General features: G+C 41.7%; 2 non-coding genes across 2 annotated transcripts; one reads left to right on the plus strand and one right to left on the minus strand.

Annotated features, from left to right (window-relative positions):
- The first annotated feature begins 15,299 nt into the window (after nucleotides 1-15,299).
- On the plus strand, nucleotides 15,300-15,371 carry TRNAA-AGC (transfer RNA alanine (anticodon AGC)). Its single transcript has one exon. It is a non-coding gene; the product is annotated as a tRNA-Ala (tRNA).
- A 3,507-nt stretch (nucleotides 15,372-18,878) lies between these two features.
- On the minus strand, nucleotides 18,879-18,960 carry TRNAS-GCU (transfer RNA serine (anticodon GCU)). The gene has a single exon. It is a non-coding gene; the product is annotated as a tRNA-Ser (tRNA).
- Between the last annotated feature and the right edge of the window lie 2,301 nt (nucleotides 18,961-21,261).

A 21,261-nucleotide genomic window follows, 5' to 3' on the forward strand; every position in this document is an offset into this window, starting at 1 on the left:
TTGTCTCACAGTCTAATAGGTTACAAGTCAAAATTCAGGGTGTCAGTTCCAGGGGATCGCTTTCTCTCTCTGTTGGCTCTGGAGGAAGATTCCTTGTCATCAATCTTCCCAAGGTTGAGGAGCTTCTCAAGTGTAAGGACACTAGGTCCAAAGGACGCTCTCTGCTCCTGGTGCTGCATTCTTCATGGTATTAGGTCTCTAGCCTTCTGCTTGCTTCTCTTTCCTTTTATCTTTTAAGATAAATGGTGCTGCGGGATACACCCCAAGGAATCTCCCTTTACATTGGATCAGGGAAGTGACCTGAGTGAGGATGGTGTTACACTTCCACCCTAATCCTTTTAACATAAGATTACAATCTCAAAATGGAGGACAACCACACAATACTGGGAATCATGGCCTAACCAAGTTGATACACGTATTTTTGGGGGGACATAATTCAAATGGTATGAAGTCAGTAAAGGTGTGTGTCAGGGTTGTATTTAACACCATATTTATTTAATCTGTATATTGAGCAAGTAGCCCATAAGCTGGAGTATATGATGAAGAATACAGCATTAGGAGTGGAGGAAGACTCATTAACAACCTGCGATATGCAGATAACACACCCTTGCTTTCTGAAAGTGAAGAGAACTTGAGGCACTTACTGATGAAGATCAAAGACCACAGCCTTCAGTATGGATCACACCTCAACATAAAGAAAACAAAAGTCCTCAAACCTGGACCAATAAGTAACATCATGATAAACAGAGAAAAGATGGAAGTTGTCAAAGATTCATTTTACTTGGATCCACAAACAACACCCAGGGAAGCAGCAGTCAAGAAATCAAACTACCCATTGCATTTGGCAAATCTGCTGCAAAAGACTTCTTCAAAGTGTTAAAAGCAAAGATGTCACTTTAAGGACAAAGGTGTGCTTGACCCAAGCCATGGTGTTTTCAGTCACCGCATATGCTCGGGAAAGCTGGACAATGAATAAGGAAGATGGAAATACAATTGATACCTTTGCATTGTGGTGTTGGTGAAGAATATTGAATATACTATGGTATGCAAAAAGAATACACAAATCTGTCTTGGAAGAAGTACAGCCAGAATGCCCCTTAAAGCAATGATGGGGAGATTTCATCTCACATACTTTTGACATGTTATGAGGAGGGATCAGTCCCTGGAGAAGAACTTCATGCTTGGTAAAGTAGAGGGTCATCAAAAAGGAGGAAGCTCCTCAACCAGATGGATTGACATAGTGGCTGGAACAATAGGTTCAAACATAGCAATGATCATGAGGATGGCACAGGACCAGCAATGTTTGGCTCTGTTGTCCATAGGGATGCTATGAGTCAGAACTGACTCGACGGCATCTATGAACAATATACACATGTAGTTCAGCTATGTACAGGAGACCAAATGGGCACACCAGTTCAGAGGCAAGGAAGAGAAGGCAGGAGGGGACAGGAAAGTTGAATGAATGGCAATGGGGTACCCAAGGGCAAGAAAGGGAACATGTTGGTATATCACGGAGTTGGCATCCAATGTACAAAACAATGCATGTATTAATTGTTTAATGCGAAACTAATTTCCTCTATAAACTTTCACCTAAATAAAGCAAAAGAAAAAAGAAAAAGACAGGACAAAACAAAACAACAACAACCAAAATGGCAAACAAAGAAAAAACACATAAGCAAAGTGAAGAAAAAAAAAAAATGAAGAAATTATGGAGAAGATATTTGTAATTTCCCTAATATGTAATATGGAAATATTAATTTCCCCAACATGTAATATGCAGTACAGGAGGTTTAGAAGGTATAAAATGTGGGGAAAATAATAGATTCCTATTGGCTTATTTGTCCCGAAGTTCTAATCAGAAGATTGGAAGTTGTAGTCCACCCAGAGGCCCCTCAGAAGAAAAGCTTGATAATCTACTTCCAAAAAATCAGCCATGCAAAGCCCTAAGGAGCACAGTTCTACTCCGACACACATGAAGTCTTCATAAGTCAGAGCTGACTCCATGGCAACTGGTTATTAGCTTCTTTATGCAAATAATATTTCTTGCAGGTAACCCCATATTAACATAGTTGCTTGGGGAGGCAGAATCTGGTGCAGCTGGAATGGGGTGGGGAGGTGGTGAAAGGGAAAGATTCTCACTGTATATAAACTCTTTTGTTTTTGTACTTTTGAAACGTGTGGAAGATAGATCTATTTCAATATAAACATTTTAGAAACATAAAAAAATTGTGCCCTTTGGCATGAAATACTTTTCTTAGCTATAAACAGAGATAGAAGTGACAATAGTCTGATTTTCCTAATAACTCTGTAATTGGTCTTAACCCAATTAAACACTTGTTTCATTTTTTTACAAATGGACATCTAGTTTTGCCAGCAAAATTTGTTAAAAAGACTGTCGTTTTCCCATTTGATGGATACTGGTCCTCTGTCAAAGATCAAGTGACCATAGGTGGATGGGTCTTGTGTTTTTTATAAAGAGAATGTAAACACGTCCAGGAAGAATTTTTTTAATGTAGTGAATTATGTCAAACTTTCATTGTTACTAAGGTTTGTTTAAAAATTGGTTTTATACACCAAAGTTATACAAACTTTCAGTTTTGGCCTTTCCAGTAGTTACATTTCATTTTATTTTTCTTTTTTACTCTTAAATTTTATGTCTGTTTGAAGTTTAGTATCGCAGGTGTTATAATGATGTAAGCCTTAGTTTTCCTAGTCGGCTACACAGTTAGCCAAACACCATTTATCAAATAATTCACCCATTTCTATTGATTTGAGTTGCTACCTCTAACATATTTTCATTTATATAATTGTCTTCTCCCTTAACTGAAGTTTTAATTTTGTTTCATCAGTTGTAAGTGGAGTCTTAAATAGCTACTTTCCAAATTCTGAGTGGCTCCATTGGACTAAACATGATTTGGGAAGTCTAACAACGGCTTGTTTACTCTATGTTAATATTTGAATGTGTCATTTACCTGAGGCCTACGTTGATATAAAGGTCCCTGTGTGGTCAATAAGTTTTGTGCTCCACTAGTAACCTAAAGGTTGGTAGTTCGAACTCACACAATGGCACTGCAGAAGGAAGGCCTAACAATCTGTGTCCGTGAACATTACAGCCAAGAAAACCCTGTGGAACAGTTCTACTCTGTAACACATGTGGTCACTGTGATGGGTTTATTATTGTTATTGTCATTAATGTATTAGAACACAAAGTGGTTGCAATAGTGTGGGGAAGGCAGACCATTGTGACATGCTGGTGGGAATGTACATTAGGCAAGATCCATCAGAATTACCATCACACATCACATGGACTCCTTCAGCAATTCCATGTATAGAAAGTACTCACACCCATTTGAAATGTCAGATATGGAATATCACTTATTGCAACATTATTTGTATGGGCAAGATATATATTATGATATACCCATACCATGGAATTCTTTGCTGCCAAGCAAAGAAGGAAGAAGCTGTTTCTGCATTGACTTGGAAATCACTACAACATCCACAAAGTGAAAAAACCAAGATGCAGTGGAATGTATTTGCTATTTCCTTATTTGTATAAAAAGTGGAGGAAATAATATCTCTGAGAGAATACCCAAGAAATTATGCTTACCTTTGCAAGGAGGAACTCAGTGACTTGGAAGGTTGTGGGAGAGTGAGGGATGAGACTTTTACATTATCTCGGCGGCAACAAGTTTGCTTTTTGGTCCATCAAGCAGGGACACCGGAAACCTAAGTTTCACATCTTTTGCTGTCTCTTTATGATACCCGGATATCACAAAGCATAAAGACAGCCAAAGAAAAAAATGTATTAAAGAGCACGCTTTCTACCCGCTCTCACCTCACCAAGGCTGTTTGGACGGGGCCCCTGGGTGTCCCTTTTCGTGCCTCCCTCCCCCCACCTCATCCCCTCAGAGGTTTCAACCACCGTGTGTCCTAGGGGCGCCGAGCTCTGCTGCAGCGCACTGACTCCCACAGCTCTTCTACAGTCCCGCGAGGAATATTCTGGGACGCAGAGCCGCATTCAGATGCACAGCCAGCCGGCCAGGCCCTCTGAGCGCCCCAGCCGGGATTCCACCGAGGGGCGGGGAGGTGAGCACGGGGAGTCACCGCAGGGTGCAAGGGCCAGGTTAGAGAAGAGAAGACTTTACCATCTTTGCGAGTATATAACCTACTGTGCTTGAAACCAGGCCTTGGGTGAGTAGAGGGCACAGCAGTGGTTCGCTGGAGCCCTAACGCTATTCACCTCAGGTCGGTGCCTGGATCAGGGACCCCGTGTGACCAGCCGGCCCTTCACCTCCCGCTTGCCTCAAGAAGCTCTACATCTCTGGTTGTGTGATTAGCATCTTTGCAGCCCTAGACACTGGCATTGTGGGATTTTAAGGGAGAGGCGATTTTAAGGGAGGTTCTGCAGTTGAGTTCGACCCTCCTAGCTTTCTCTTCTACTTTCGCTTTCCTCCCCTCCAAATGACTACTTGCTGTGAGTGCAAGTGTTGAGTACTTGGCGATCTGAGTCTCTTAATGGAGTTCTTTTGTTAGAGACCCTCACTTAGGGCATTCAAACGAAGAGTCTGAATTACAAAAGATGAGGCACAGTAGCAACAAAGTTTGTTTTCAGAAACCTTCACCTCATTTGGAAGGATTGGGCTGCCTCGACTTTTACTGACCCCTTGTGGTCAGTGTAGAACTGCTCCATACTGTTTTCTAGGCTTTCACCTTTCAGGAGCAGATTACCAAGCCTGTCTTCTGAGGCACCTCTAGGTGGGTTCAAACCGCCAACCTTTTGGCTTCTAATTGAGCACTTTGTCCTTTTTCTGCTCTCCTTGTTCTATTCCGTTTCTTTTTGAGCAAAGCTGGAAGACAGGAATGAAGATGCCTATAGTAAATGTTAGGGATGGGTTTCCCCAAGAGGAAGCAGAATATCAATAGAATTCTAAGAGAAATAAGGAGGGTAAAATGAGGTGAATGCCTGAACAGGGACTTGAACCCAAGACCCTCGGATTAAAAGTCTGTTCTACCAACTGAGCTACCCAGGCCTATTGTCCCAAGTTTTCATGGCTACCTAATGTGCGTTTTAGGTAGGCCAATTGGTTTTGTGTTTCATGTCCTACTCCCCAAATAGCTTCTTGTAATTTTTCTGCTTGCCAAGAGATTCTGTTTCAAACAGATGTTATAATCGCTAGGAGAATTTCCCTTCCTTTTATCTTGTCTTTTGTCTCTTTAGAATTTCAGAAACAGAGTTGGTCGCCTAGACAAAGTGCCGTTGCCTTTCAGATAGCATTGCTACACTCAGATGGCTTAATTTTTTACCAAGTGTCCTTTGTTTCTTATTTACCCACCTGCGTCTATTTTTCTCGAAGCAACACTCCTACTACTCTTCTTTGTACGCCTCTGCATTGTCTTGTATGTACACCTTTCTTGCAGCCTTGGGAGGCAGAGGAGAAAGGAGTTGAAGGAGAGAAAAACTGAAGGCTGGTGAGAAAGTTCCATAACGGTGAGCAAGTAAAGGTGCATGGGTTTAAGCTTCTGCATCTCTATGCTTGCCTTTCTTCATGATGCACCTTCTCTACCATCTGTAAGCCACTCCTACTTCATTTCATTTTATTTCTTTTCCTTCTCTCAGGTCTCCTTTTTCCTGTTCCTTCTTCAGGTCTTTGTGTCATAGATACTGTTTACTATTCACATCCAATGGAAAATGACAATTATCTTGATGAATTAGTGTACATTAAGATGTAGCATTCAGAATATGACCTTAGATAGCTTTTGAATTTTGTCCTAAACTTGGAGAAAAAAACTGTACAGGGGCTCTGGGAACAAGTGGGGGAAGTTTTGGAGTGAAGGAAAGCTTAACGTCTCTGGGGAGGAAAGACAGGGAGAGGAGCAGGAAAAGATTATTGTTTATTTATTCCAAATAACTCAGCACTTCCAAGAAATCAAGACTACGAGAAAACTGAGAGAATTCGTGATTACTTAGTTTTTTTAGCTTTAGGAATTTGTGGATATCTCATCTCTCCTACCCTACCAACATATAAGGCAGGGTTGGGGGTGGGTTACACAAAACCACCTTGAATTGTTTTGTGGATCAATCCACAGGGAAAGTAGGGAATGACTTTTAGGCAAAATACTTTGTGGCTAATTATCATTTCAATGAGATAAGCATCCCTCCGAGCTATTTTGGCACCTTTCTCTCCATTTGATGTAGTTTGGAAGTCACTAAACTGCACCTCCCACTTCAGGACCACTCTTCTGGGGAGGTTTGGGACCCACTACCTCATCCCACCTCAGTATCAGGTGATTCTTTGACTTGTGGGTAGAGGATAAAGTTTTTAAAAGCTATGTTATGAATGGATTGTAATAAAATATTTTCCTGGCATTAAAACTAGGTATTTCTGACAAAGGGAGCTCTTGTTTGTGGTTCCAGACTTTTCTCCCTAGGGCAACGCTGTGTTATCTTTGAGACCCATAAGGTCCGAAGGCACCAACGTCTGGAAATCCCTCTCTTTAAGCTGTCATCTGCACCCCTTTATAGAAGAGTTTGGCTTTTGGGTCATAATTCTCCACCCAAACGCATCTTCATTATAAGTGACGTAGACGAGAGTGCTCTCAAAGAAATATGTCACTTCTGATCATCTCACAATCTCAGTTTATTAATTCTAGGTAATTGTTCTCAGATGTTTCAAATGATATTTGATTCCTTTTATGAATGTTGTTAAAATTCCCTCCAACTGCAAAGTGAAAAATTTGAGAACAAAGACCTAATGTTCCCTTATCAACACTTTCACTTATATGCTTGTACCATATCCTCACAGTATTGACTGTGTGGTGTAATGGATAAGGTATCTGATTCCAGATGTAGAGGATTGAGGGTTCAAGTCCCTTCATGGTTGTTTTTTCTTATTGCCCAACAAGTAGAAGATTCTTGAATTGACTTCCAGTGACTAACTCCTGTGGTGTTGATGCAAGGGAGAATTAATATAGGTGAAGTTTCTTCTTTCACAAATCAATGATTAACATTAAAGAGGCTTTGGAAATCTAAAATGGGCTGAACCTCAAAAAGACAAGGGAGCAAATCTGTGTACCCACCAATGATACTCTTAGTTGATTACTTTTTTGAAATAACTTTTAAAGATTTCAAGTGGCTATTTATTTCTTTTCTTAAAGATACTAGCCAATCTTATTCTAATTGCACAGAACTATGAATCAGAAGTTGTCTCTATGTTCCTTTCTCTTTACTTTGTGTAGATGCCTTATCTTCTTCATCAATTCCAGGCCCTTCACGGTTACTCTTCTTTTTTTTTTTTCCCGGTCTCTTCCCATTTCAAACTCCAAGAATCATAGCAGCAATTTGATTTAACTTGTGGAAACTAACCAGTGATATGATGATTATTGTCCTTCTGCCAAAGATTCTACATGGATGGTAGATCATGTAGCCTGTAAAATGCAGAACATAATATATAAATTTACCTTCAAAACGTTTTCCATACCCTCATTATTGAGAATCCTTTCAAATCGCATTGACTTCTGTTTTTCCCAGGATCTATGTGGATTATACATACAATTTAAAGGTTTTGGATTTCCAGACTAGAACACAGGGAACATATGTATGTTTCTTCAACTAAGCTCAACTTTAGTTTCTCATAAAATCGTATAATTTAAGTAAAGTTCCTCCTTTGAGATGTTCCAAGAGTGATACACAGAGTACATTGGACCTTCTCACAAATAATATATTGAATTCACTTTTGAGACTTTCAAGTACAACTTGATTCAACAAGAATGCATCCTTGCATTCTTCCATATCGCAAACTTAAAAGGGTATGTTTGGAGCCCAGGTTGCTCTAGCATAATATCAACCAATAACTTCACAGTTACCCAAGACTATCCTAATTGTGCTTCACAAGACTCAGACCCAAATTAACCCCTCCTCTGTCACTCTTTTTTTTTTTTTTTTTTCTGTCACTCTACAGGGCCTTTATGAGTCGGAACCGACTCAACGGCACTGGGGTGGGGTTGGGATCATTCTACCTCTACTCAAGTGACTGCAAATCTTTGTGTCTGACATCTGTCTAATTTTCTCCTTCAAGGAGACCTCTGCTTCTCTTTACTGCTCTCACATTCGATTGCTCTGAGGAACTGCCATCTGGGTCAGCTGTGAAGCAATTTCTGGTAGAAAAATGGGGACTTCACAGTTTATAAGGGGACTTTATGTGGTTCCTGTGAAGATGGAGAAGATTCTTATTGGTGCAGAAATTGACAAAGAAGAGGTACAAGTTATCTCACCTGGAGGTTGCTGCTCCTTAAGTCTTCTAAGATAGTCCAAGAAGATAGTGTAATCAGTATGAAGTCCAGAATCCAAGATCACTCTAGGGGCCAAGCATATCCCTTGGTTTTAAATGAATACCTTTAAGGAGCTCCAGATCTTCAAATTACGATAGAGTTTCTTAAGGGTTCACTCTACTTCTGTGTAGAGACCCTCTGCTCTATAGCCACATGCTTTATACAAATGTCTAAATGAGAGATCTTTGTAACATTCTGGTCTCAGGAATCACTGTACATATAAAACATCCACCTGAATTTGCACCTTAAATTTGAAAGTATCTCAAATAAATGAAATCCCAGATCAAGTTCTTTCTTTTACCCCTTTCCAATCCTATCCAATGCTCCCAAAGAAAAAGAAAACAACATAACAAGTGGTAAAGTCCATTCCTCCGTTCTCAAAGTGAAAGGACCTAGCATCTCCACAATCCAGAGACTTGGGGATCCTCCTAAAAATTTGCAAATTTAAGTTCCATCATCAACCTCGACCTCTCAACAATGTGCCATCCTTCTCATTCCTTAAGGCACTATTTTGATCATCTATTTGACAGTAGGACAGAGCATACGGTTGCTGTTCTCATTGAATGAATAACTCTCAAATAATACTACAGATCTGATTTTCCACATTTGAAATCTAGCTCTTCAGACTCCCACTGAGAAAAGAGAGTATGTGAGTAGCAAAATGCAGTGTAAATATTCTCAGACCTGCTCCAGGAGAAAGTTGGGCTCAGTATGTATATGAGTTAGAAGTATGGGAAAACTGAAAGTATCTACTTCAGACAGGGGTTGAATCTTAGAACCTCAGATTAAAGGCTTCGTGCATTGAGCTCTCCAGAAGTTGATGAGTTCAGTAAGAGCCTATTCAAACCAAAAACACTTGGTCACTGCTTGACCCCTCTTTCTCATTCTTTCTCTTGAATATTAAGCCCAAACACGCTAAAACAGTTGCTGTACAATACAAGATATTCTAGCCTAAAACTGTCGGGGGATTCTGCTTCTATCCTGCTGTGCTGGCACATGGGATCCGGACTATGTGGCCTCCTTCTGGCTTTTTCCAAAGCGCTCCAATATCAGCAACTGCTATTCCCAAAACAGGAAACCACACAAGCTCTTTCCAAAATGGTCAGCGATTGAATTAGCAGTGAGGTGCTCTCAGTCACGAAATTCTGGGCAAAATTGGTCCTATCTGTTTGTGAGACATAAGCTTTGAAAGCACTTACTTTAGCCTCTCTCTTCCCAAGGGAGTGCAGAAACCATAGTAAAGATGGGAGCTTGGTCACTTTCCACCTCCATTGTGGTCCCTATCCTATCAGTTCTCAGTAGTCCTTCTCCCTACCCTTTTCCTCTTCTCTCTGCCATCTACTCCTCTGCTGCTGTTTCTCTCCTCTGCTCAGCGTACTCCTTTCTCATGCCATAAACCCACCACTCTCTGTATTCACTCCATTCTGCGGGAGCCCCTGCCTCGCATTCCAATTCCCAGAGAGGTGTCCTTCTGATGCAGTATTAATTTAATCTATAGATTTCGGGCATCCCTCCCCTCCATCCAAGAAGATTTGAATTTTCTCCATCATATCAGAATTAACAGTCACACCACATAAGGAATTTGCAGACTTCCCCAGGCCTAGGGAAAGTTTAAAAAGAGATCATTTGTTTTGAAGGTTGTGCCCATCCCATAAAGTGCTTCCCTTGTGCTTTCCTCACTAAGGAAATAATTAGGTCTAAAAGATACTTCTTAACACAAGGAGTGTCCACTTTTCTTCTCTCTCAAAATCAGAGCTACAGCATCCCTGAAGCAAAACTCTGTTTCTAAACCCAGGTGTTGGGTGAAGTCCTTTGCAAGAGCCATGACTATACTTGTTGCCCTTCTATTCAGTCTAATTAATCTGTGGCTATGGAGCCGATCCAGCCCCCTAAGGTTCCCAGTGAGCTGCTGGTGGATTCAAACTGCTGACCTTTATGGTTAGCAACCATAACTCCTAACCACCATGCCACCATGGCTTCTGTTCTAGTCAAATACTGTGAATTAATTAACCTCTAGTATTATCTCCCCACCCGGATCATCATTCCTTTGCAGCACTCGTGGAACTCATCTTTGTATTCCATTGCAGTGTCTTTTCTGTCTTTCTGCAAACTTCCCAGGCATAGAAGGAGGACTTTTCAAGAAGCAAATCAGAAGACTTAAGAGAATGTTCAATTCCGTGAAGCTCTCTTGTGGTAGACTTGAACTGACTGACACTCAGGCAGTTGGCTGAAAGAGTCATTGAAGAAGCCAATGACTGTTGGAAGATCTTAGTCATTTGATCTGGAATGTGGCTTGTTTGTTTGTTTTTTCCTTCCTTCCTGCATAGCTACCAGGTAGGATGCAGTCCAGGAACATAAGAATTTAACATAATGGATTTTGACTTGTGAAAACTTATATTGTAAAATGCCTATGGACCAGGCAGAATGTCAGTATTATGGTGTAGTCTCACAGCTCTGCTTAACAGGCGGTGTAGCTCAGTGGTAGAGCACTTCAAGGTGGGGGAGGAGAGGTGTTCAACCCCCAACACCTTCATGTATGTTTTGTTTCCTCACAGATGCATAGCTGAATATTGGCAATTTTTTTCATACTTTCCCCATTTTTCTCTTTATGAATATGTTTCCTTGTATTTTTTCTACTCAGAGAAAGGAGAAATCATTTGATAGTTACTCACTTGAACCATGGTCCTTGACACTCCTTGGGCCTCCCAACCTGACTACTTAAGCACAATAAAGTCAGGAGGAACTGGAGTAAAAGAAGGTGCTCACTCAGGATCTCCTGACCCTGAAGCAACAACATTCCACCACTTTCACAGGCAGCCTGTTCTTCTTTACTACAATTTCTCATTATTATTAACAAGTAGGGAAGAAAAAGACAGATGGAAAGAGGGAGGGGGAAGTAACTGTTAGACAAATTCCTTTCAAGTCTTCTTTTTTTTCCTCATCTGTGCCTGTGTCAATGGACAGATTGCAGGAGAAAAGATTCCTTCTGATTTTATTTTTCCCATTCCTCCTACACTTTCACACTCACCCACATAATCTTGGTTAGCAAAATGTCGGCCCAATCACCCATCATGGAGATCAGTGATCTCAACAACAGACACCTGTGATCACCAAAAAAACCACTGCCGTCGAGGCAATTCTAACTCATAGTGACCCAGTTCTTTGTTAATGGTGAAGAAGTGTTCAGATGCTAACCAGAGAGAAGGCATTTCTCAGGAAACCTAAGTCTTCCAGCAACCACAGTTGAGAAAACTATTTCCAGAGTTGGAAAGAGCTGCTAAGCTCTCTTAAAGCCAGAAAACTCTTGGACAAAAAGAGCCCCATCTTCCTATGTGAAAAAAATCCTTAATCATTTTCTTTAGGAGGAAGTGAACTTTCTGATTTCCCACATTGTATAGAGTGCAGAGGAGAGATAGGCAACCTGGACAGGCTCAAACTACCTCCTGGGCCATCCAAATCCTGTGCATCCTAAAGACCTAGTTCCAAACCTTCCTTCACCTTCTTTTCTAGTTCTTCCACACCTCCACCTACCTTCCTTCTCCTAACTTCCCCTTCATTTTCTTCATCACATAATGTGTCACCTTCACTTTCCCTTTCCAAGTCCCCCTTTTATCCTGTCTCCAATGCTTCCTCCTAGTGAAAATTTCCCAGCAGCTCAGTTCAGTCCAGTTTCCTCGGCACCACTTCTTAGGCTAGCAGTTCTCAAACACGGCTGAAAAATGGAAACATCTGTGGAGACTTTTCAAAGATGTAGATCCAATCATCTCCCTATCCAGTGATTCTCAGTCCATTCAGGATCTATAGAGGTGGAGTCAGGAATACATATATTCACAAAATTCTCAGGCGATTCCCCAAGTTTAGGAACCACAACTTCATGCCTCTAAGCACCCATGTCAGCTACTTCCCAGTGCCAACGAGGTCTCAGTCAGTTATTTGAGGGAGGTTAGGATAGCGGAGATGACTAGTGCTGGGGAGGAACCGAAGAGTTGATATATAAAATACTCCGATATTCAGGAAGATAAAACCTCTCATGGGGGAAAAAATATCAGAAGGAAAACTAAAAGCAAGAGAAGACACAATGATTAAGGATTACCTCCTAAAACTGACACCACAAATTTTGGCAAGAGGCTGAAGCTTCTATTCTTTTAGTCTCTGTGATGGCTGAGGTTTGAATGCCTGTCCAGGAACAGGAGTGGGCTGTTACAAAAGATTAATATGCTTGCAGTTCTTGCTCAGCCTCTGACTTTTATCCCACATGCTTCTGTGTGGCTCTCAGAACCCCAGCTGCAGCTTCACAAGACAAAGTCACTGCTAAATTTCCCAACCAGTGTTTTGGGGTCCAGTGTTTGCTTCAACAGTGACTGTCCATGACACCATATACTTACAGTTTTTTGCTTAGGATCTGTTTTCTCTCTCCATCTGCATTTAAGTTTCCCAAGCCAATTTTTCAGGTTCTTCGCTTTTGTATTCTTTCCCAATAATTATTTGCTGTGGCTGTGATAGCCAGAAGTAGTGAAGGTGCTAGATCCTGGTGCGATGGTTGGAAAATTCCTAAGACCATGAAAACGGTGTGAAGAAGGAGCAACTAATTTGGAGTTGAGAGCCGAAGCCACTTGAATTAATGCCGACTTTGGCACAGTGGTTGAGGAGATCAACTGCTTGCCAAAGTATTGGTGATTTCAAACCACCAGTGGCCCCACGGGATACAGATGTGGCAGGTGGCTTCTGTAGATTTACAGCCTTGAAAACTCTTTGTGGTCACTATGAGTCAGAATTGACTGGACAGCAGTGAGTTTTTTGGGTTTTTATGTATGCCCCTGGCTGAGACTTTGATGTTCTAGGGTTTAACTGGTCCCTATCCATGGAAGGAGTCCTGGTGGGGCAAGTGGTGAGAAGCATAGCTGCCAAGCCAAAGGTCAGCGGTTCCAGTCCATCAGCCACTCTCTAGAAATACTATGGGGCAGTTGGATTTTGGCTTTTCCTTGGGAAAGGAGTCCCTAGGTGGACTTAAATAGTTAACACTTGCTTGTTGCTAACTGAAATATTGGAGGTTCCTGTCACCCAGAGGCACCTGGTGATCTTCTTCCAACAGATTAGTTCTACTCTGACACACATGGGGTTGCCGTGAGTCAGAATCAACTCGATAACAACTGGTTTTCCCTGAGAAAACACCTTCAAATATGGATTCCCGTTACTTTATTGAGACATCTTATCATGTGCAATGCACAATGGATTAGCAGTCCTTCTCCTTAACCAGTCAGCCACCTTGTCAGGAATACAGGGAAAGAGAATCAAAGAGAAGGAAAGCTTATACACTCAGTTTTGCCCTGAGGTAATTTAGACATCAGCATATCAGGAGGTAGCCCAGAGCAAAACCAGTCATATCTTTTTGTGGGAGATATGCTTTGAAAGAATTTACTTTAGCCTCTCTCTTCCGGAAGGCCTGCGGACAGCATAGTAAGGATGGGAACTTGGTTACTTTCTACTTGCACGCTTGTCCATATCCTATCTTTTCTTACAGACCCTTCTCCAAACCCTATCCCTTTTCTGTCTGCCATCTACTTCTCTGCTGCTGCTTCTCCCCTCCTGTCAGTGTCATCCTTTCTCCAGCCATAACCCCCTCCACTCTTTCCTATTGATTCTGTTCACACACTCACTCCTCCTTGCATTCTTTTTCAGACAGGTGTCTTTCTAATATGGTAATGACTTAATTTATGAAGTTAATAATTTATCTACTTAACTAAGCAGTAGCGTGGCTGAGCGGCCTAAGGCGCTGTCTTTATGAGGACACGGGTTCGAATCCCACCGCTGACAGCTGTACTGGTAAACCCTGGCGGCATAGTTTGAGAGCTATGGCTGCTAACTGAAAGGTTGGCAGTTTGAATCCATGAGGCACTCTTGGAAACTCTATAGGGCACTTCTACCCTGTCCTATAGGGTCGCTATGAGTCGTAATTGACTCAGTGGTGACGGGTTTGGTTTTTTTGTTTAATCTATGCATTCCAGGCACATGTCCTCTCCATCCAAGATTTGGAATTTATCCATCATATCTGGATTAACAGTAGCACCACATCGGGAATTTGTGACTTCTCCAGGCACAGGGAAACTTTATAAAGAGCCATTTTGTCTTGAAGTTTGTGCCCAGCCCACGAAGGGCTTCTCTTGTTCTTTCCTCATTAAGGAAATAATTTTCTCTAAAAAGAGATGTTTTAAAGACAGGAGTGTCCATCTTTCACCTCTCTCTTTTGACTTCTGACTTCCGTCTCTTCAAAACCAGAGCTACGGCATCGCCGAGGCAAAACTACATTGTCAAACCCAGGTGCTGGACACAGGCGTTTGCAATAGCGTGACTGTACTTGTCTCTCTTTGTTTCGGTCTAATTGAGCAGTTGCTGTTGAGCCGATCCCGACCTCATAAGGTTTCCAACGAGTGAACTGTCAGCCTTTCGGTTAGTAGCCATACTTACTAACTAAGGCGTCACCAGGGCTCCTGTTTCGGTCAAGTACTGTGAATTAGTTAACCTCTAGTCTTCTTTCCCCACCCTGATCTTCATTCCTTCGCAGTGCTCATGGAACTCATCTTTCTATTCCCCTGTACCATCTTTTGTGTCTTTCTGTAAACTTCATAGGCAGAGAAGAACGACTTTTCAAGAAGACAATCAAAAGACGTAACAGAATGTTCAATCCCGAGACTCTCCCTCGTGGTGGACTGAACTGACAAGACTTTTAGGCAGTTGGCTAAAAGCAGTCCTTGAAGAAGCCAAAGGCTGTTGGCAGATCTCAGAGTCATTTGGTTGGAATGCTTTTTTTTTTTTTTCATTTTCCTGTCATAGCTGTGAGGCCTGATGCAATTCAGGAACACAAGAATTGAGCATAATGGATTTTGACTTGCAAAAACTGACCTTTTAATATGCCTACAAACCATGCTGGAAGTCAGTATTACGAACTGTTCTCATAATTTTCTTGTGGCGGGGGTATAGCTCAGTGGTAGAGCACGTGCTTAGCATGCACGAGGCCCTGGGTTCAATTCCCAGTACCTCCAAGTGTTATTTCCCTTTCTCACTGACTGCCACTTGACTATGGTCAGATTTGTTTCAGACTTCTCCCATTTTTCTCTTTGTGAATATCTTTTCTTGTGTTTTTCCTACTCACAGAAAGGATAAATTGCTTGATAGTTACTCTCTTGGACCATAGTTCTGGACACTCTTTGGGACTCCCAACCTAACTGCTTAAGAACAATGACGTAAGGAGGGACTGGAGTAAAAGAAGGTGCTCACTCAGGACCTGCTGAGGGTGAAGCAACAACATCCCACCGTGTCACAGACCGCCTGTTCTCCTTTACTACAATTTCTCATTATTATTAAGAAGTAGGAAAGAAAAAGACAGATGGAAAGTAGGGGGAAGTGACTGTTGGACAAGTTCCTTTTGAGTCTTCTTTTTTCCCTCACCTGTGCCTGTGTCAATGAACAGATAGCAGTTTCAGGAGGAAGGTTTCTAACTGATTTTCTTTTTCCCATTCCTCCTACACTTCCACACCTACCCACATAATCTTGGTCAGCAAACAAACAATAACCTGTTGCATCAAGTGGATTTCAACTCACAGTGACCCTACAGGACAGAGTACAACTGCCCCATAGGGTTTCCAAGGAGTGCCTGGTGGATTTGAACTGCCAGCCTTTTGGTTAGCAGCTATAGCTCTTAACCACTATGCCACCAGGTCTTCCTGGTCAGCAAAATCTCAGTCCAGTCACCAGTCATGGAGATCTGTGATCCCAACCACCGAGATCTGTGATCCCAACTCTTTGTTAACCGTGAAGTGTTTGGATGCTATCCAGAGGAAAGGGATTTCTCAGGAAACCTTAAGTCTTCCAGCATCCACAGTTGAAAAATTATTTCCAGAGGTGGAAAGAGCTGCTAAGCTCTCTTAAAACCACAGAAGTCTTGAGCAAAAAGAGCTGCATGTTCCTTTGGAAAAACACCAGAAGTCCATTTTCCTTAGGAGGAAGGGAACTTTCTGACTTCCTGCATTGTAGAGAGAACAGAAGGGACGTAGGCAACCCTGGTAGTCTCAAAGTACTTCTTTGGCCATCCATATTTTGTGCATTCTAAAGACCTAGTCCCAAACCTTCTTTCACTTTCTCTTCTAGTTCTTCCACACCCACACCCACTTCCCTCCTCTTATCTTCCCCTTCATATTCTTCATCACATAATGTGTCACCTTCACCTTCCCTCTCCCCGTCTCCTTTTATCCTGTCCCCAATGCTTCCTCTGGGTGAAAGAAAAACTTTCCGTGGCTCAGTTCACTCCAATTCCTTCAGCACGGCCTCCTAGGTTAGCAGTTCTCAAACATGGCTGAAAAATGGAAATATCTGTGGAGACTTTTCAATGATATAGATCCCATCCTTTCCCTATCCAGTGATTCTCAGTCTATTCGGGATCTACAAAGGTGGAGTCAGGAATACATATATTCACGAAGTTCTCAGGCAGTTTCCCAGGTTTGGGAACCACTGCATCCTGATATAAGACATTTACTTCTCTTTTAACTCTGTATTGGACTTTGTTACTCACCGTGTTATCTTGTAATTTCTTCCTGCCTCCAAGCTCCTATGTCAGCTACTTCCCAGTGCCAACTGAGCCTCAGCCGGTTATTCGAGGGAGGTTAGGATAAGGGAGATGACTAGTGCTGGAGAGGAACCAAAGAGTTGGCATATAATGTATTCCAATATTAGGGAAGATACAAACCTCTCACCCAAAGGGAAAAAAAAAAAAAACAACCCACTGCCGGCGAGTCGATTCCGACTCATAGTAACCCTATAGGACAGAATAGAACTGCCCCATAGAGTTTCCAAGGAGCGCCTGGCAGATTTGAACAGCCGACCTCTTGATTAGCAGTTGTAGCACTTAACCACTATGCCACCAGGGTTTCCAAACCTCTCACATCTAAGAAAAAGATCAGGATGAAAACTAAAAGCAAAAGAAGACCCAATGATTAAGAATTACCTCCTAAAACTCATATGTGCATTGACCGACACCATAAAAATTGGCAAGAGGGTGAAGCTTCTATTCTTTTAGCCTCTGTAATGGCTGAGGTTTGAATGCCTGTCCAGTAGCATGAGTGGGCTGTTAAAAAAAAAAAGATTAATATGCCTGCTGTTCTTGCTCAGCCCCAACATGCCTTCCTCATGCTTCTTTGTGGTTCTCAGAACCAGAGCTGCAGCTTCAAGAGACAAAACTGCTACTTGATTTCCTGAACTCTGTTTTGGACTCCAGTGTTTGCAAGAACAGTGACAGTCCGTGACACCATGTACTTACTGTTTTTCACTTAGGGTCAGTTTTCTCTTTCTGTGTGGATCTAAATTTCCCTAGCCAAGTTATCAGGTTCTACTCTTTTGTATCCTTGGCCCAGAATTCTCTGAAAGTCAGAAGTAGTGGAGGTGCAGGACCCTGGTATGATGCCTCGCAAATCCATAATACCATGAAAACCGTGTGGAGAGAAGGAGTAGCTAATTTGGAGTTTCAAACTGAAGCTATTTGAATTAACACTGGCTATTTTTTTTTTTTTTTAGAGGGTCACTATGAGTTGAAATCAACTCAACTGCAATGGGATTGGTTTGGTGTTTTTTTGTGGTGCAGTGGTTAAGATGATCAACTACTCACTGAAAGGTTGGTGGTTCTCCATGGAAGAAAGATGTGGAAGTCGGCTTCCATAGATTTACAGCCTTGGAATCTATGGGGTCAGTATGAATCGGAATCGACTCAATGGTGGTGGGCTTGGGGGGTTTTATGCATGCCTGTGGTTGAGATTTTCATCCCCCAGGGTTTAACCACTCCCTTTGTCCCTGGAAGGAGCCCTGGTAGCACAAGTGGTGAAAAGCTTACTTGCTGAGCAAAAGGTAGGCAGTTCCAGTCCATCAGCTGCTATCTAGAAATACTATGGGGCAGTTGGAGTTCGGTTTTTGCCTGGGAAAGAAGTCCCAAGGTGAAGTTAAATAGTTAACAACTTGCCTGCTGCTAACTGGAAGACTGGAGGTTCCAGTCACCCAGAGGCGCCTGGTGATTTACTTCCAAAAAATCACTAAAACTCTATAGATGACAGCTCTACTCTGACACATATGGGATCATCCTGAGTCAAAATCGACTTGATGACAACTGGTTTTCCCTGGGAAAACATATTCAAGTTTCTCTGAGCAATACCACAACTCCAAGGATGTACAGTGAGGTTATGAAAAGCAAGGGGAAAGCGATGTTTGTCTGGAGAATCCGTGCTTGGCCGAATGGAAGATGATATTCCAAGGATGTGTTTCACTGCTTGGGTGTCGCTGATCACCTGTCAGCAGTCAAAAACAAACAAACAAACAAACCTGTTGCAGTCGAGTCACTTACAACACAGAGAGACTCTATAGGACAGAGTAGAACTGCCACACAGGGTTTCCAAGGACTGCCCGGTGGATCCAAACTTTTTACCTTTTGGTTAGCAGCCAAGCTCTTAACCACTGTGCAGCCTATGGCTCCAAATCTTACTCCCACGACAAGTGGGGAAAAGAAGAAACGACGAGGGTGGGATTCGAACCCACGCATGCAATGCACAACGGATTAGCAGTCCATCGCCTTAACCACTCGGCCACCTCGTCAGGAATAAAAGGAAAGAGAATCAAAGAGAAGGAAACTTAGGCACTCAGTTTTGCCCTGAAATAATTTATACATCTGCATATCTGGAAGTAGCCCAGTGGAGAGCGTCACTAGAGGGCTTTGTGGATTAGTTGATTAAAAAAAAAAAAAAACTGTCTGCAGGGCCCTTTCAAGCACCTCCCCCTCCCCATCTGTCTTTCTCTTTAATAGTAGTACAAAACGGGAGCTTAATGAGCATGATTTTGTTTTGGGTGATTGAAGAGATTTTGTTAGCATTTGGTTCTTCTTTGTCATACTCCTACTGTCACAGTCACCTTAAGGGATATAGAAGCTCATAGCATAGAAACGAAAGAGCATTCAAGGAAGTCCATTGAGTTGTGTTTTTTCTGTCTATGTGTGCAGAAAATGAATGGAAAATATTAGGAGAAGTGAATTTGTATTCCTTCAAGATTGGTTTTCAATAGTGTTGAAGCAGAGAAAAAGTGTAGAGGTACGGAGGATGGAAGCCAGGGCCACATACATGCAAAGCGTGTGCTCTACCTGAGATTCATGCTCCTTGAGCGTTGGGGTAGTGTTGGTCCGGGTAAGAGGCATCAGCAGCTGCTTTAGGCAGGAGGTGCTCAGGAATCAGTGGAGGATACTGATTCTTTACAGGGCTTGAAAGTCAAGGCAGAGGATTGGAAATGTGTTGGATAAATAGCCACAAGAGGTTTCCATGGTGGCTTTTTTACAACCTCGAGTTGTTAAAAGTCTCTGTTTTGTATTATGGGTGTCAAAGAATCAAGTCCCCATTTTCAGCTCTTGATTTCGTCAATAGTTGACTTAACCTGGGGCACAAAGCTAAAAAAATTAATATTTTGGCCATCTAAAAGCCTTCACTATATTTGCTGTTTGCTCAATCAGAATATATGTGTCAGATTTGATGTAGGAAAGCAATGGCAAAAGAAAACCCGATAGTGATGTACTCTGCATTTCATTGTAAGGGTCTTTTCTACTCGAGATATCAGGTAACTCAAGGGCCCTACGAACAGTCCAGAATTCATCAGAAATGAATGAAACAGCAGCTTCAGGATTTAGAAAAAGTGAATTATAAGAGTAAGGTAGAAGGTAAATAGACAGGATTTAAAGAACAAAAGTGAATGAAGCATTTATTCATGAAAAAAAATTAAGTCATTCTCAAACATAAGTAGGTACAGAAAAGGGAGTTCTGAAAAATTGTGGGTGGAGGGGCATGGGGGAAAGCCTGGAAGAAGGAGAAGATAAACTCGTATGAGATTCAAGATATCTTGGAACACACCTGTAAGAATGTTACACAGTGAACTCGGGGAGTGCTCTGGTCTCCAGCCTTGGATTTATGAGTGATCAGTAAACACCTGCATGTAGAGGGTGAATAAAGAGTGAAAAAATGTACTTTGAGATTTGGGGGTTAGAAATTCATTAGTGATACTTGTGGAAAACAAGTAAGCTTGCCCCAAGACTGGTCTAGAACCCTGACATTTATCATGGTGAAAACTCAATGCTTTGAACTACGTAAGAAGATATTTATAAAAAAATTCATTTCCTGGTACCAGATTTCTAGTGCCTGTTAGCCTTTTCTCATCATAGTTTGCACAAATACGAGCCTTTGCAAATACTTATAAAAACAACACTGAGTCTTTTTCGAAATTAGCAGAACATGATTTTTCTGTTAGACTTGTTCTTTCAGTGGGCTCAGGGGATTTGCACAATAAGAACAAGGAACAGTGTGTGGTAGGTTTCACTTAAGGAGAAAACTAGAGTGTCACACACAAAACTGATGGGAATGTGTATATGTTTACCTATGTGTCTGTGTATGTGTGTGTAAATACTGGGTGGTGTCTTGGCTGTTTGATGCTGTAAAAGCAGTATGTGTAATGTCAAGCAACCCTCATTACAGTATCATTCAGAATCGTTTCACTGTCCTAAAAATGTCTGTGCTCCACTATTCATCCTTCCAAACCTCTCTGAATTGCTGGCAGCCACTGATCTTTTTACTGTCTAAAATTTTGTCTTTTCTAGAATGTCATGTATTTGGAATAATACAATATGTAGCTTTTTCAGACTAACTTCTTTCACTTAGCAATATGCATTCAAGATTACTCCGCCACTTTTCATAGCTTGAAAGCTCACTTATTTTTGTTGCTGAATAATACTCCATTATATGGATGTGCCATAGCTTGTTTATTCATCTATATAAGGACATCCTGATTGTTTCCAATTTTTGGCAATTATCAGTAAAGTTTCTATAAACATTTGTGAGCAGGTTTTTGGTGGACATAGACTTT

The sequence above is a fragment of the Elephas maximus genome, chromosome 1, assembly GCF_024166365.1.
Source record: "Elephas maximus indicus isolate mEleMax1 chromosome 1, mEleMax1 primary haplotype, whole genome shotgun sequence".
NCBI classification, from domain to species: domain Eukaryota; kingdom Metazoa; phylum Chordata; class Mammalia; order Proboscidea; family Elephantidae; genus Elephas; species Elephas maximus.